At 41.2% G+C, this 14256-nt stretch overlaps 1 protein-coding gene across 1 annotated transcript in view; it reads left to right on the top strand.

Moving 5' to 3' along the window:
- ROR1 (receptor tyrosine kinase like orphan receptor 1) overlaps positions 1-14256 on the top strand; it is a 410647-nt gene that overhangs the window by 388985 nt on the left and 7406 nt on the right. The gene's annotated exons all lie outside the window — the stretch shown is intronic.

Below are 14256 nucleotides of genomic sequence, written 5' to 3'. Positions count from 1 at the left end.
GCTTAGAAATCGAATGATATGGAATCAGAGTTTTATAAGTGCTAAGGTTCATTTTAACCAAATGCGAAGATGAACCACCTACCTCTATCTTTTCCCAAGATGCTTTCATCAGTATGTCTACTTCAGTGTTGGGCCAGCCATATCGCTGCCTTGCCATAGAGTTGTTGGGCTAGAGGTGATCCCTAAGAAATCATCCTGGCCAGCCCATCAGGACTCAGAATGTGAGCAATTTTTCAAAATTTCAAAGAGGAAATTTCATACTTTTCCATCCAAATTGCAAGAGAGAATAAAATCCATCATTGTTCACAAACTTCGCTGTCAAGAAATCCTTTTTGTTGCATAATGTGCAAATAGTTAAAACCACTGTACTATATACTTAAAAATTATTAAGATAGTAAATTTTGTTGTGTTTTTTACCACAATTAAAAAAAAATTCTTTGTATTCCTTACATCCCTTTTTCTTTGGCTTAAGTGTATTTTAAGAGAAACGTTGTCCTTCCAATAGTCTTTGAATGCTGTTTTATGACAACTAACCTTAGCCTTCTCCACTTTGAGCTAAATCAACCCCTTGCCTTTTGCTTTTCATCCGCATCTTTCAACGTTTGAGTTGCTCAAGGTCCTGGCAAGGAACCCAGGGTCACTGGCCCTTACCTTAAATGGAGCCCCTGCACTGCATCTTGGAACTAAAACACAACAGAGTCTTTCTTTCAGGAAAGTCAGCACCATAACCCCAGGCCTCTCAGCAAAAAGATTTCATTTAAATAATTTAAGACTTGCATCTAAAAGCCTGGTTTTTTTCTAATTATTCCAATTTCATAAGAACATTCATTCATCCATTCAACAAATATTTATCTTCCCTGTGGACTAGTAACCGTATTATTCTTTTGACCCTCATAAAGAGGAGAAGCATCACTTTTAATAAAATTTTAGGAAAAAAAAGTCTTCACACTCAAATTAACTAATCCTCTTATCTAATAAATGGAGTAGCATAATTGGGCTGACACAGGGCCCTCTTTTTTTTTTTTTTTTTTTTGCTTTACCGTTTAGATTTTTTTTATTTAAAAAGTCTTGAAAATATTTTTACTATTATAAAGTAATATTTATTAATAGGATTTGGAATTCCTTATATGCTAAATATTCAGTGTATATATTCTGTATTCGGCAAAACCACTGTTCTCTTGCTGAGTGTGAATTTTTATCATTAAAAAAAAAAATCTACAGATCCTGAAGACCATAGAGTTCACATAGTCGCCCGGAGGATGGGCAGAGGTGGGGATTCAACTCTTTTGACATCCCAGTTTCTAGCTAACTGATTTACATATATTATAGCATTTTATATAATATCACATTTAATCCTTCCTACTTAATGCTACTATAAAAGTAGTGAAAGCAAATGGACAGGGGTTAATATTGCTGCACATTCACCTAGTTGACCTGGCAGTTACTTTTACCTAGCTCATGACTTCAAGCTTCTAGTGCAAGAGTAATTGTTCCATGAGACTCTTTCCCTTTCATTTCTGTTGGTAAATGTTGAGAAGTCTTAGAAACACCAGAACTCTGGGCGGGGGAGAGACCTAGATCAGTTTGGTTACAGCAGACAGCAGTTTGGTGCAGTAGCCACCATCCTGGAAAGATGTACTCCTCATTGCCAGGGCAGGAACCGTGGAAGAATCATTTTCATTTTTAGAAATTATCAATTTTGTGGGTTAGCCGTAATCTGCAATTTAATTCTATTTTTAGTGGAGCTTTGTTTTATATCACATGGTGTCCAACAGAGATCCCAGAAAGCTTTGTGGCATAAATAGAACAAAAGCTAATATATACATCAATGAATACAAACTGTCAAAAACAATACCAGGGGCTTTTACATCCATTATCACAATTAATCCTCACAGCTATTATATAAGGCAGGTATTATTATTACTATTGTACAACCAGGGTAGTTGAGACACAAACAGACTAAGTAACTTGGCAGGTCCAAGAGCTAGTTATTAGAGGCAATAAAATGTGAATACAGGATTTTTTACCTTTTCTAAATAGAGCTGGCCCTTGCTCTTGCAGAATCTGTGATAACTTTTTCACAGAACAGATCAAGTGGGGAAGGAGGAGAGAGGGTTAGGAAAGCAACTGAATGTGATCCTATTTGGTCAGTTTGTGCTGCAGAGTAACCACAGGCATTCTCCTGGCTTCTGACAAATCTTTAAGGGGCCTGCATGGCAGTCACTGAATGATGTAGTCCTAGCCCTTCCAGGGACATGTACAATTTGGCTAGAGCAATAATAGTTCCCCATCCTTCATGGTCAAAGAGACAAATGTAAAATATACTGGCATGAGTTTTCCCAGAGACTAGGTGAAGTAAACATTGTTTTCATAGTTTCTGGATCATTTCTGAGGTGTGCCTTGCTAAATCTCCCAGTGTCAAGATTTGTCCAATATGAGGCTTAGAGCTTAGCCTTCAACTGTTCACAAACACTCCTGAACCAGAGAAGTAGAAATGGCTTAAATATTTGAATGGGCTGGGGAGGGGAAAGGAAACAACAAAAACAAATGCTAACTTTTTTTTCTGACCCTTCTAAGGGACTTGGCCCCGATCAAATTTGAGTTATTCAATTGTTTGTTTTGGTTCTTACTGAGTGCCTTTCCTGGAAAAAGCACAAAGGACTTTGTAGACGTTAAAGAAAATTCCTAAATGTAAACAGAAAATCTCTAAAACTGCTTTGGAAGGTCACTGACACATAAATATTACATGTACCTATAAAATCTAAAAGGAAAGGACACACATAAGAAAGAAAGAAAAAAAAAGTCCTGAAAACAAACACTCCACCAGAGCACAATCAAAAGAATATTTGGAGGCGAGGATGAAAAAGGAATGAAGGATAGAAGCCAGTCTTCCCTAGCCTTATTCTTTTTTCCCCTTGGCCAATTCAAAAGTCAGAGACTCTAGGGTTTTTATTTATCCAAATGAATATGCCCTTCAGGGTTCAGACTCTCTGCTTCCATCTCTCTTCACTTGCTGAGCTGCTAAAATTCTCCTGAGTGTGCTCCTGTGGGAGATTAGAAACCGATACCCTTGAGAGAGGACAATAGGGAGCTGCCGAGAGACTGGCTGACGAGGTCCAGCTTGGGTCCCCAGAGAGGTAGGACGATGCAGTTTGAAGTAAAAGCTTTTGATGAGCCATGAGTTTCCTTCTGATCTGTGGGCAAAGGAAGCCAGTGGACCAGAGAGGCACCTTAACGCCGAAGAGTCAGGAAGATGGAGATGCCCTGGATCCCCCGCCAGCTGCTCTGTGACTCTGAGAAGCCATCTAGCCTTTTGCAGTTCAATTTTCTCAGCTGTTCAGAGGAAGAAGTAGACTGAGCTCAAGGAGAAGACTGTTTATTTTCCTGTTATTCTGTTTAGCCAAAGATTTGAAGCCATTCAGTCCTCTAATGAGTACTGTAGTGATGCCTAAGCTAAGCAGGATTGTTCTATATTGCATTACAAATTTTACAATCTGAGTGAGGTTACTTTTTCTTCTTTTAGTACTGCAGAAACTGAACCTTCTCAGAGGAGCCTGGAAACTCTAAATTCCCTTCTCTGTTTCTTTTCCTTTGCTTCTCCTTCCCTGGCCCCTACATCCTCTGCCAGGTATGACTCGAAAACAGCATTCTGTAAGCTTGCTTGGGTAAGGGAGAGAAGCTGTGGTATGTGCTACTGTGGGAACAGGGAGGGGGAAGAGTCTCCCCTTCAAGAACAGGATGGGCCCCATTCAGCCCAGGCCTCCTGGCTTCTTACCTACATGGAGATTAGGCAGGCAGAGAGGTTAAAAGATGGAGGAGTCTGGTGGGGGAGTGGTGGGCACAGTTGCTCACACCTGTAACCTCAGCATTTGAGGAGACCAAGGTAGACAGATTGCTTGAGCCCAGGAGTTCAAGACCAGCCTGGGCAACATGGGGAAATCCCATCTCTACAAATGCACACACACACACACACACACACACACACACATACGCACAATTAGCCAGGCGTAATGGTGCACCCCTGTACATGGAGCTACTCGGGAGGCTCAGGTGGGAGGATTACTTGAGCCTGGGAAGTTGAGGCTGCAGTGAGCTGAGATCATGCCACTGCACTCCATCCTAGACAACAGAGTGAGACTCATGTCAAAAAAAGAAAAAAAAAAAGATGGAGGAGTCTGAGAATAGGGGCGAGGAAGAGTCAAGGCAGGCCAGGGGTGTGAGATGCAGCCAAGCCTGGACAACCCCCATGAGTCAAACTCCTGCAGCTCCTGGCTGATGTAAGGAACATTGCAGGGGAAAGAAAGCAGGACTGGCCCAGCTTTCCAAAGCTGATGGCTGTGTTTTACTTCTCAATTTACCCTCATCTCTTGCCAGCTTCTCTGCTTTTTCACTTCCAGACAATTCATCTCTCCGTTCTCCTTTCCAGCCAAAGTAGTTGCTGAATATATTGAAATCTGATTACATTCTCTGGCCCTATCCCTTTTGCCAGCAACACGCTTCCATCTAAAAGCCCTGCTGGAGTCTGGCTACCCTTTTTAATTCCCTGTTCTTACCAGATATCACCACACTTCATGCTAAAATGTCCTCAATAACTTTTTCACTCACTCCTTAAAGCCATTGTCTCCCAACACTTCTGAGCTCACCATTCTATTAACATGGGCCTCTTGGGAATCACCAGTGATGTTATTTAATCCAGTGACCTTTGCCAAGTCTTCACCCCCTTTAATTTCTCTGGAGCCTTTGATATTCTTAACCACCATCCTGAAATTGTTTTTTTCCTCCTTGGCTTTCCTCCTATCTCCTTCCCACACTTCCTTCACTAGTTCTTTTAATTCCCTTAATGGGAGCATCCTTGGACATTCTTTTCCTCTCTCATTCTCTTGTGCTGATTTCATCCTCCAGCGTTGCTCTAGCTCTCCCTTGAGTGTAATGATTTCCCAACCTGGAAGGCCCAATTTCAAGTTTAAAATTCTTGCCACCAAAATCCTGCCACCCAAAAGTCCATACTATCAGGGCCTAAGTTACCTTTCCAGCCATGCTTTTCTCTTAGTTTATTTCTGGAAAGTAGTCTGATACACTTCAAAGAGCAAGAGTGTAGAGATAAGGAAATATGATGACAAATCTTGGCTCCACTGTCAACTGGCCACAAGATCTTAAGCAAATAACTTCCCTGAACGTTTTATTTTGTCATCCATAAATCAAGGATAAGAATAGTACTTAAAGGGATATTTTTTACACTTCGAGATAGAGTGTCTGGCACCTCACAGGTACTTAATAGTTAGAAATTACTATTATTGTTGTTATAACTGATGAGTACAGATTTTTTTTAACTTTTATTTTAAGTTCAGGGGTACAAGTGCAGGTTTGTTACCTAGGTAAGCTTGTGTCATGGGGGTTTGTTGTAAGATTACTTCATCACCCAGGTATTAAGCCCAGTGCTCATTAGTTATTTTTCCTTATCCTTCCTCCTCCCAAGCTCCACCCTCTGAAAGGTCCCAGGGTGTGTTGTTCCCTTCTGTGTGTCTATGAGAACAACATTTAGCCCTCACTTAAAAGTGAGAACATGCGGTACTTGGTTTTCTGTTCCTGTGTTACTTTGGTAAGGATAATAGTCTCCAGCTCCATTCATGTCCCTGCAAAGAACATGATCTCATTCTTTTTTATGTCAATGTAGTATTCCTTGGAGTATATTATATGTACCACATTTTCTTTCTCCAGTCTATCATTGATGGGCATTTAGGTTAATTCCATGTCTTTGCTGTTGTGAATAGTGCTGCAGTGAACATACACGTGCATGTGTCCTTATAACAGACTGATTTATATTCCTTTGGGTATATACCCAGGATTTAAATTGCTAGGTCAGATGGTATTTCTGTCTTTAGGTCTTTTATTTCTCCCACAATGGCTGAACTAATTTACACTCCCATCAACAGTATATAAGCATTCCTTTTGCTCTGCAACCTCGCCAGCATCTGTTGTTTTTTGACCTTTTAATAATGGCCATTCTGACTGGTGTGAGATGGTACCTCATTGTGGTTTTGATTTGCATTTCTCTAATGATCAGTGAGCGTGATCTTTTTTTCATATGTTTGTTGGCCACACATATGTCTTCTTTTGAAAAGTGTCTGTTCATGTCCTTTTTATGCAGTTGTTTTTTCTTATAAATTTCTTTAAGTTCCTTAGAAATGCTGGATATTAGACTTTTGTTGGATGCATAGTTTGCAAAATTTTTCTCCCATTCTGTAAGTTGTCTGTTACTCTGTTGATAGTTTCTTTTGCTGTACAGAAATTCTTTAATTAGATCCCATTTGTCAATTTTTGCTCTTGTTGTGATTGCTTTTGGTATCTTCATCATGAAATCCTTGCCTGTGCCTATATCCTGAATGGTATTGCCTATGTTGTCTTCCAGGATTTTTATAATTTCGGGTTTTACTTTTCTTTCTTTCTTTCTTTCTTTCTTTCTTTCTTTCTTTCTTTCTTTCTTTCTTTTTTTTTTTTTTTTTTTTTAAGATGGAGTCTCACTTTGTCACCCAGGCTGAAGTGAAGTGGTGTGATCTCAGCTCACTGCAACCTCCACCTCCTGGATTTAAGCAATTCTCATGCCTCAGCCTCCTGAGTAGCTGGGACTACAGGCATGCACCACCACTCCTGGCTAATTTTTGCCTTTCTTTGCAGAGATGAGGTTTCGCCATATTGCCCAGGCTGGTCTCAAACTCCTGACCTCAAGTGGTTGACCTGCCTTGGCCTCCCAAAGTGCTGGGATTACAGGCATGAGCCACTAGGGTTTTACATTTAGGTCTTTAATCCATCTTGAATTAACTTTTGTACATAGTGTAAGGAAAGGGTCCAGTTTCAATCTTCTGCATATAGCTAGCCAGTTATCCCAGCACCATTTATTTTACTAGGGAATCCTTTCCCCATTGCTTGCTTTGTGAAAGATCAGGTGGTTGAGGTGTGCAATCTTATTTCTGAGTTCTCTATTATGTTCCCTTGGCCTATGTGTCTGTTTCTCCACCAGTACCATGCTCTATTGGTTACTGTAGCCCTGTAGTATAGTTTGAAGTCAGGCAGTATGATGCCTCAAGCTTTGTTCTTTTTTCTTAGAATTGCCTTGGCTATTTGGGCTTTTTGGTTCCAGATCAATTTTAAAATAGTTTTCTCTAGTTCTGTGAAGAATGTCAATGACAGTTGAATAGGAATAGCATTTAATCTATAAATTGCTTTGGGCAGTATGGTATTGTATTTTAATGATATTGATTTTTCCTATCTATGAGCACGGAATGTTTTTTCATTTGTTTGTGTCATCTCTGATTTCTTTGAGCAGTGTTTTGACTACAGATCTTTTAATGAAGCAAATGCTGTGCATACATAGGATACTGTGGGTTGGGGAGGAAGCTATAGGATCCAGCAATGCACAGCATTAACTGGGGTGAGGACACAGGCAAGAGAATCCCAGCAAAGATTATAGAGGTAGCTCTTTCGACAGTTCTTGTATTCCTTGTGTCCATCCTGTTAGCATACATTCTCCTGCCCTAGATAAAATCCATCAGGGTGGAGAAGGTCTGATAGCGAGGGCTAGAAGGCTGCCCAGTACCTAACCTCAGCTTAAACCAATGTCTATAGAAACTCTACTTCTGGGAAAAACAAGTCCTATAAATGAATATATTATAAATTGGCATCATAAATGGACTAAAGTACTTCATTATCTCAATAGAATCTTTATAATAATCCTATGAAGTAGGTACTAATTTAAGTCTGATTTTTAGGGTGAGAAAACTGAGGCAGACTCAGAGTTGGCCCAAAGTCACACAATTATTAAGTGACAGAGTCAAAACTTGAACCCAGGTCTGCTCAGGTGCAGAGCCCAGTGCTCTATGCTACTATTTCCCTCTACTGCCTTTATTTTCAGGCTGACTGAAATATATGAGCCCAAGTTATGAGCACGTGATGGCTCAAGCTGACATTAAAATTACTGGCATCTGTTCTGTCTATTTCCAGGCAGAACAGAACCTCTCCCATTGGCATTATAAAGTAACTCCACCACAGAATCAACCCTGCTCACCACCAAACATTCAAGCTAACTATCAGAAAGTTACGTTATAGAGAAAAGAAATGCTTCTGAAGTTAAATCATTTCCAGAGAAGGGTAGCAGAACTCCGAGCAACTGTGGCAAAATATTGGTTGAAACTGCCTCTAGGATTTGATTGCATAAGCCAGAAGGCACTTAATTCAGCTGTAGTCTTTGAAAATGTCCATAACCTCCCAAAACAAAATGGCTGTGGCCTCTAAGCTTTTAAAATGTAATCATTACCATTTATGAGTAGAGTCAATTGTTTTATAATTCTAACACTGTTTACCTAAGAACCAGTAAAATGCACAAGAAAGGAAAATAGGTTTTGGAGTCAAGCAGATCCATATCAACAGCCAAGTCCAGAGACTAAGAAATCTTACATTTATATACTCTCCAGGGCTCTCAAGCCCAATTCACATGAAGGTTGCCATGGACAGGTTTTGTTCATCTATCCCAGTCAACTAGTAGAGACAACTGAGCATCAACAGAGTGAGGTCTAACTCAAAAACCAGAGAGCTCTTACACCTTGAGCGTTTCACTTTTGCATCAATGGTCCTCATACTTTTAAAATGTAGAGTCCTTTGAGGATCCGATGGAAACTGCCTCCTCTTCCCAGAAAGCTCTGCAACTTTGGTGTCAGACATACCTGGATTTGAATCTTGGCATCACCACTTAATAGTTGTGCTTCTTTAGGCAAGCTACTTAACCACCGAATGCCTTAATGTCTTTATCCATAAAACGGGGGCAGTCATAATATGAATCTCACAGGATTGTGACGAGGATTAAATGGGTTGATGCATTAAGCACTTTATGTCAGAGAGCAGAGAAGGGAGTGTAGTGTGGTCATTAGCAAGGCAGGCTCTGGTGTCTGATTTGACCACCTACCAGCTGTGAGACCACTTAACTGACCTATTCTTTGGTTTTTCCATCTGTAAAACAGGTATGAGTCATAGTTGCCAATCTCATGGGGTTAGTGTGAGGATGAAAGGAGCTAATATGTCTAAAGTACTTACAGCCTAACATATAAGCATTCAAAAAATCATAGCCATTATTAGGATCTCAGTGTCTCACACATGGCAGATACTTAATACATGGTAGGTATTGTTAAATTCAGATTACAGATATCTAGGATAGGAGCTGTGTCTTCTCTATTCATGGTTCTTTCATGGTCCCTCATATAGTAGTCTGTATATACACTCTTCAGTATATTGTATATACAGTATCAGTTGACTGACTGAAGCAACTAGCTGTTAAAATATATCCTAAATGATTGGCTCTAAATTGAAACTAAAGGAAACTGGTGATATGGTCCAAGCTATAGAAAGACTTATATTTCAAAACCTTGACATATAATCTCAGAGAAAACTGTGCTTCCAAAGAGAAAAAGGACCTGGGATAGCTCTCCTATTACCAAAAATACTCCTCTAATTTCAGCAGGGCCAGGGTCTGCTCATCATTCCTCTGATGGGGTATATTAGTCTGTTTTCACACTGCTGATGCAGATATACCTGAGAATGGAAAGAAAAAGAGATTTAATGGACTTACAGTTCCACATGGCTGGGGAGGCCTCACAATCATGGCGGAAGGCAAGGAGGACCAAGTCACATTTTATGTGGATGGCAGCAGGCAAAGAGAGAGCTTGTTCAGGGAAACTCCCCGTTATATAACCATCAGATCTCATGAGACTTGCTCACTATCACAAGAACAGCATGGGAAAGACCTGCCCCCATGATTCAATAACCTCCCACTGGGTCCCTCCCACAACATATGGGAATTCAAGATGAGATTTGGGTGGGGACACTGCCAAACCATATCATTCGACTCCTAGTCCCTTTCAAATCTCATTTCCTTATATTTCAAAACCAATCATGCCCTCCCAAAAGTCCCCCAAAATCTCAACTCATTTCAGCATTAACTCAAAAGTCCACAGTCCGAAGTCTCATCCAAACAAGGCAAGTCGCTTCTGCCTATGAGCCTGTAAAATCAAAAGCAAGTTAGTTACTTCCCAGATACAATGGGGGTACAGGCATTGGGTAAATACAGCCATTCCAAATGGGAGAAATTGGCCAAACCAAAGGGGCTACAGGCCCCATGCAATTCCAAAATCCAGCATGGCAGTCAAATCTCAAAGCTCCAAAATGATCTCCTTTGACTCCATATCTCACATCCAGGTGACTCTGATGCAAGCAGTGCATCAGACACCTCTGCCCCTGTGGCTTTGCAGGGTATAGTCCCCCTCCTGGCTGCTTTCATGGGCTGGTGTTGAGTGTCTGAGACTTTTCCAGGCTCACGGTGCAAGCTGGTGGTGGGTCTACCATTCTGAGGTCTGGAGGACAGTGGCCCTCTTCTCACAGGTCCACTAGGCAGTGCCCCAGTAGGGACTTGGTATGGGGGCTTCAACCCCACATTTCCCTTCTACACTGCCTTAGCAGAGGTTCTCCATGAGGGCCTCACCCCTGCAGCAAACTTCTGCCTGGGCATCCAGGCATTTCCATACATCCTCTGAAATCTAGGTGGAGATTCCCAAACCTCAATTCTTGACTTCTGTGCACCCGCAGGCTCAACACCTCATGGAAGCTGTCAAGCCTTGGGATTTCCACCCTCTGAAGCCACAGCACAAGCTGTACCTTGACCCCTTTTAGTCATAGCTGGAGTGGCTGGGACACAGGGCACTAAGTACCTAGACTGCAAACAGCAGAGGGACCCTGGGCCTAGCCCACAAAATGATTTTCTCCTCCTAAACCTCTGGGTGATGGGAGGGGCTGCCATGAAGACCTCTGACATGCCCTGGAGACATTTTCCCCATTGTCTTGGTGATTAATATTTGGCTCCTCGTTACCTATGCAAATTTCGGCAGCCAGCTTGAATTTCTCCTCAGAAAATGGGATTTTATTTTCTATCGCATTGTCAGGCAGCAAATATTCCAAGCTTTTGTGCTCTGTTTTCCTTTTAAAACTGAATGCCTTTAACAGCACCCAAATCACCTCTTGAATGCTTTGCTGCTTAGAAATTTCTTCCGCCAGGTACCCTAAATCATCTCTCTCAAGTTCAAAGTTCCACAGATTTCTAGGGCAGGGGGAAAATGCCGCCAGTCTCTTTGATAAAACATAACAAGAGTCACCTTTGCTTCAACAAGTTCCTCATCTCCATCTGAGACCACCTCCGCCTGGATTTCATTGTGCTTATCATTATCAGCATTTTGGTCAAAGCCATTCAACAAGTCTCCAGGGAGTTCCAAACTTTCCCACATTTTCCTGTCTTCTGCTAAGCCCTCCAAACTGTTCCAACCTCTGCCTGTTACCCAGTTTCAAAGTCACTTCCACGTTTTCAGGTGTCTTTTCAGCAGTGCCCCACTCTAGTGGTACCAATTTATTATATTAGTCCATTTTCACACTGCTGATAAAGACACACCTGAGACTGGGAAGAAAAAGAGACTTAATGGACTTACAGTTCCACATGGCTGGGGAGGCCTCACAATCATGGCAGAAGGCAAGGGGTACCAAGTCACATCTTACATGGATGGCAGCAGGCAACGAGAGAGCTTGTGCAGGGAAACTCCCCCTTATAGAACCATCAGATCTCATGAGACTTGTTCACTATCACAAGAACAGCATGGGAAAGCTCTGCCCCCATGACTCAATTACCTCCCACCAGGTCCCTCCCACAACATGTGGGAATTCAAAATGAGATGTGACTGGGGACACAGACAAACCATATCATGAGGCAAGCACAAATGCCATGTAAATCTGCTATTCTTCTGTAGACACTTGTGTCCAGCTAGAATCAGCTTCAAAAGAATAGCATAGATTTGAAAAAGGGTAGCAGTCAGTCTTGGGACATTAGAACATGGGTAATGAACTGGCCTTGAGTGAAAGGGACCACAGTGGGAGGTTTGGAGTTGACTTATGAATATGGGTCCTGTTTCAGCACCTACTATTGTTAAAGCCCCCTTTCTGTCCCAGAGAACCACCCTGGGCTCGATTCCCTCCACCCTAATGTAGCTCGGTTTTTTATCTGTGTGTCTACTTCAAGTTGAACTCAAAAGTAGAGCAATCATATGACATTATGTTCAAGGCAAAAAGTGACAGAGCAGGCTTCGTGTTGCATACAAATGTTGGTGGCCATCACAAAATCCTCACCTCATATCCTATGGTAATCACTTTCATAAAGTAAGCAGGAAATAGGTTAGTAGTAGGCTGCTTCACCAGGAGTCATTTCAAATGTATTGTCACCTAAGGTATAACTTCCAAAGATGGAAAGAGATAAAGCCACTGAGTCAGCCCTCTTAATCCGTCTACCGCCACCAAGGTAATTACAGTTTTTAAAAACTCTACTCATAATTCATTGCTTTCATATCTAAAGTTAAGAGATCTAAAAGTTCTCCCACATCCCCACTTAGTAGTCATCACTAAGGTGAAAAAAGCCACCAGTATCAGCCTGGTCTGTTTTATCAGCAGTTTAGAAAGTACTACAATTTTCCCATCTGACTCACATCTAAATGACCCGCATCTAAAATGTTTTTCCTTCATTTTCCTTCTGTAAAGAGCTCATTTAAACTCTAATACTGTTGCTTTTCAAAACTTTCTAAAGAAAGAAGCATCTTGGAACAATGTATTAACTTCTGCATCAACTTTTATTTTATATAATAATTTTATATAATTTTTTAAAGGCAGATGTGTGTTTACTTTGAGAAATAAAAATGTTAACATTGAAACTGAAAGCCTGTTTCAGTTTTAAGGTACTTAATTGCCTTACAGCATATAATAAACCGAGGCCATCTTGTCCTTCAACTAATGGAGGGAGTGATAAAGAGATAGGAGCCCGGGACCCTATTCATTCCAGTTTTCCTTTGTACTTGGTTTACTTTGGCACCATGCCTTATGTGTATTTTACACTTCTTTACATTTTGTACATCCCTGTATGACAAATACTTGTCAAACAAAAACTAAACAGATTTATAACCCCTTAACTTGAAATGAGCCAAAATTGAACTGCCAAAACTTTATGACTTCATTTTCTTTCATAGTTTTCCACTACATTGGTTCAAACAGACAAACCCCACTTGAGGTCAAGCAGAGGTCATTTCACTTTCATTACTAAAATATAATTTACAATATGCCAGACCTAAACAAGTTTAGCCTAAAGGGTTTGTATAATGTAAACCATCTGTTCCTCAACAATACAGCTAATTTCCTGCCGTCACCGTACAGTCTACTGACTGCTTCTTCAAGAGTTTTTATGATTTTTTAACTAGTTCAGGATTTATGTAAAATTTGAAAATGAGTCTATAGTTAGGACTCATTTGTACCAGGTAACTTGAGCACCTTAAAAATGCAAATCACTGTGGAAATTGTTCCCCTGAAACCAAGCTAGGAGCATTTTTTTTTCTGGGCACTTCTTTGCTGGCAGCTGCACAGGTGTTCGAAGGGAAGATTTTGTGGACTCTGCCATTTTAGAAGATTTCCATGCCTCTTTGCAAAGCAAACCCCCCAAATTTAGTTTTCAGTAGCTCTAGTAAATGACTTCTTGGAGAAGACTTGGGATTATATGCTATATGGCCCACTGGATATTGGTGAGATAGGACAAGATATACTTCGGGGTAAAATCTACTTTCTTTCATGTGTCTGAACAGGGAGAAAGAACAATTATAATTCCATAGAGTGACCACATACTGAAGGCCAACCTCCTAGCCCTGCAAGGTGGCAGGCCTCAGGCTGAGCCTCCAGAGACATTCGGCTTCAATCTGGGATTGCTGGCCAGCAGGCTTCTCTGGTTTCAAACAGAATGCTGTGGCCCAAAACAGAGAGCCTTGGAGTTCCAAGTGTGGCTGTTTCAGCTCTCCTGAAAATTCTTGATACTTTCTTTAGCCCCTTTCTCCGTCTGTAAAATGGCAAAATTAAGCGTTCTTTTTCCAAAGGCAAATATATGAGAACAAATGCAGCTGGTCTTAGCCACGAAGCCCCAAGGCCATGTGTAGGGCTGGTGCCAAGGTCCTGTCCACCTCTTCCTCTTTTCCCACCTCCAGAAGTTTGACTGGCTTACTTCCTTTTCCCATCTGCTACCATCCACTTTTCTACATGAATTCTTGTTGCCTTCACCTTCATTCACATCTCAGAGGAGCCAGCCACAGGCCACTCAACTTCTCACCCACCCTCAAGCTCCAAAACAAATTCTCTGTCATTTTT

Source organism: Chlorocebus sabaeus, chromosome 20 (assembly GCF_047675955.1).
Source record: "Chlorocebus sabaeus isolate Y175 chromosome 20, mChlSab1.0.hap1, whole genome shotgun sequence".
NCBI lineage: Eukaryota > Metazoa > Chordata > Mammalia > Primates > Cercopithecidae > Chlorocebus > Chlorocebus sabaeus.
This window is presented reverse-complemented; position numbering and strand designations above follow the sequence as displayed.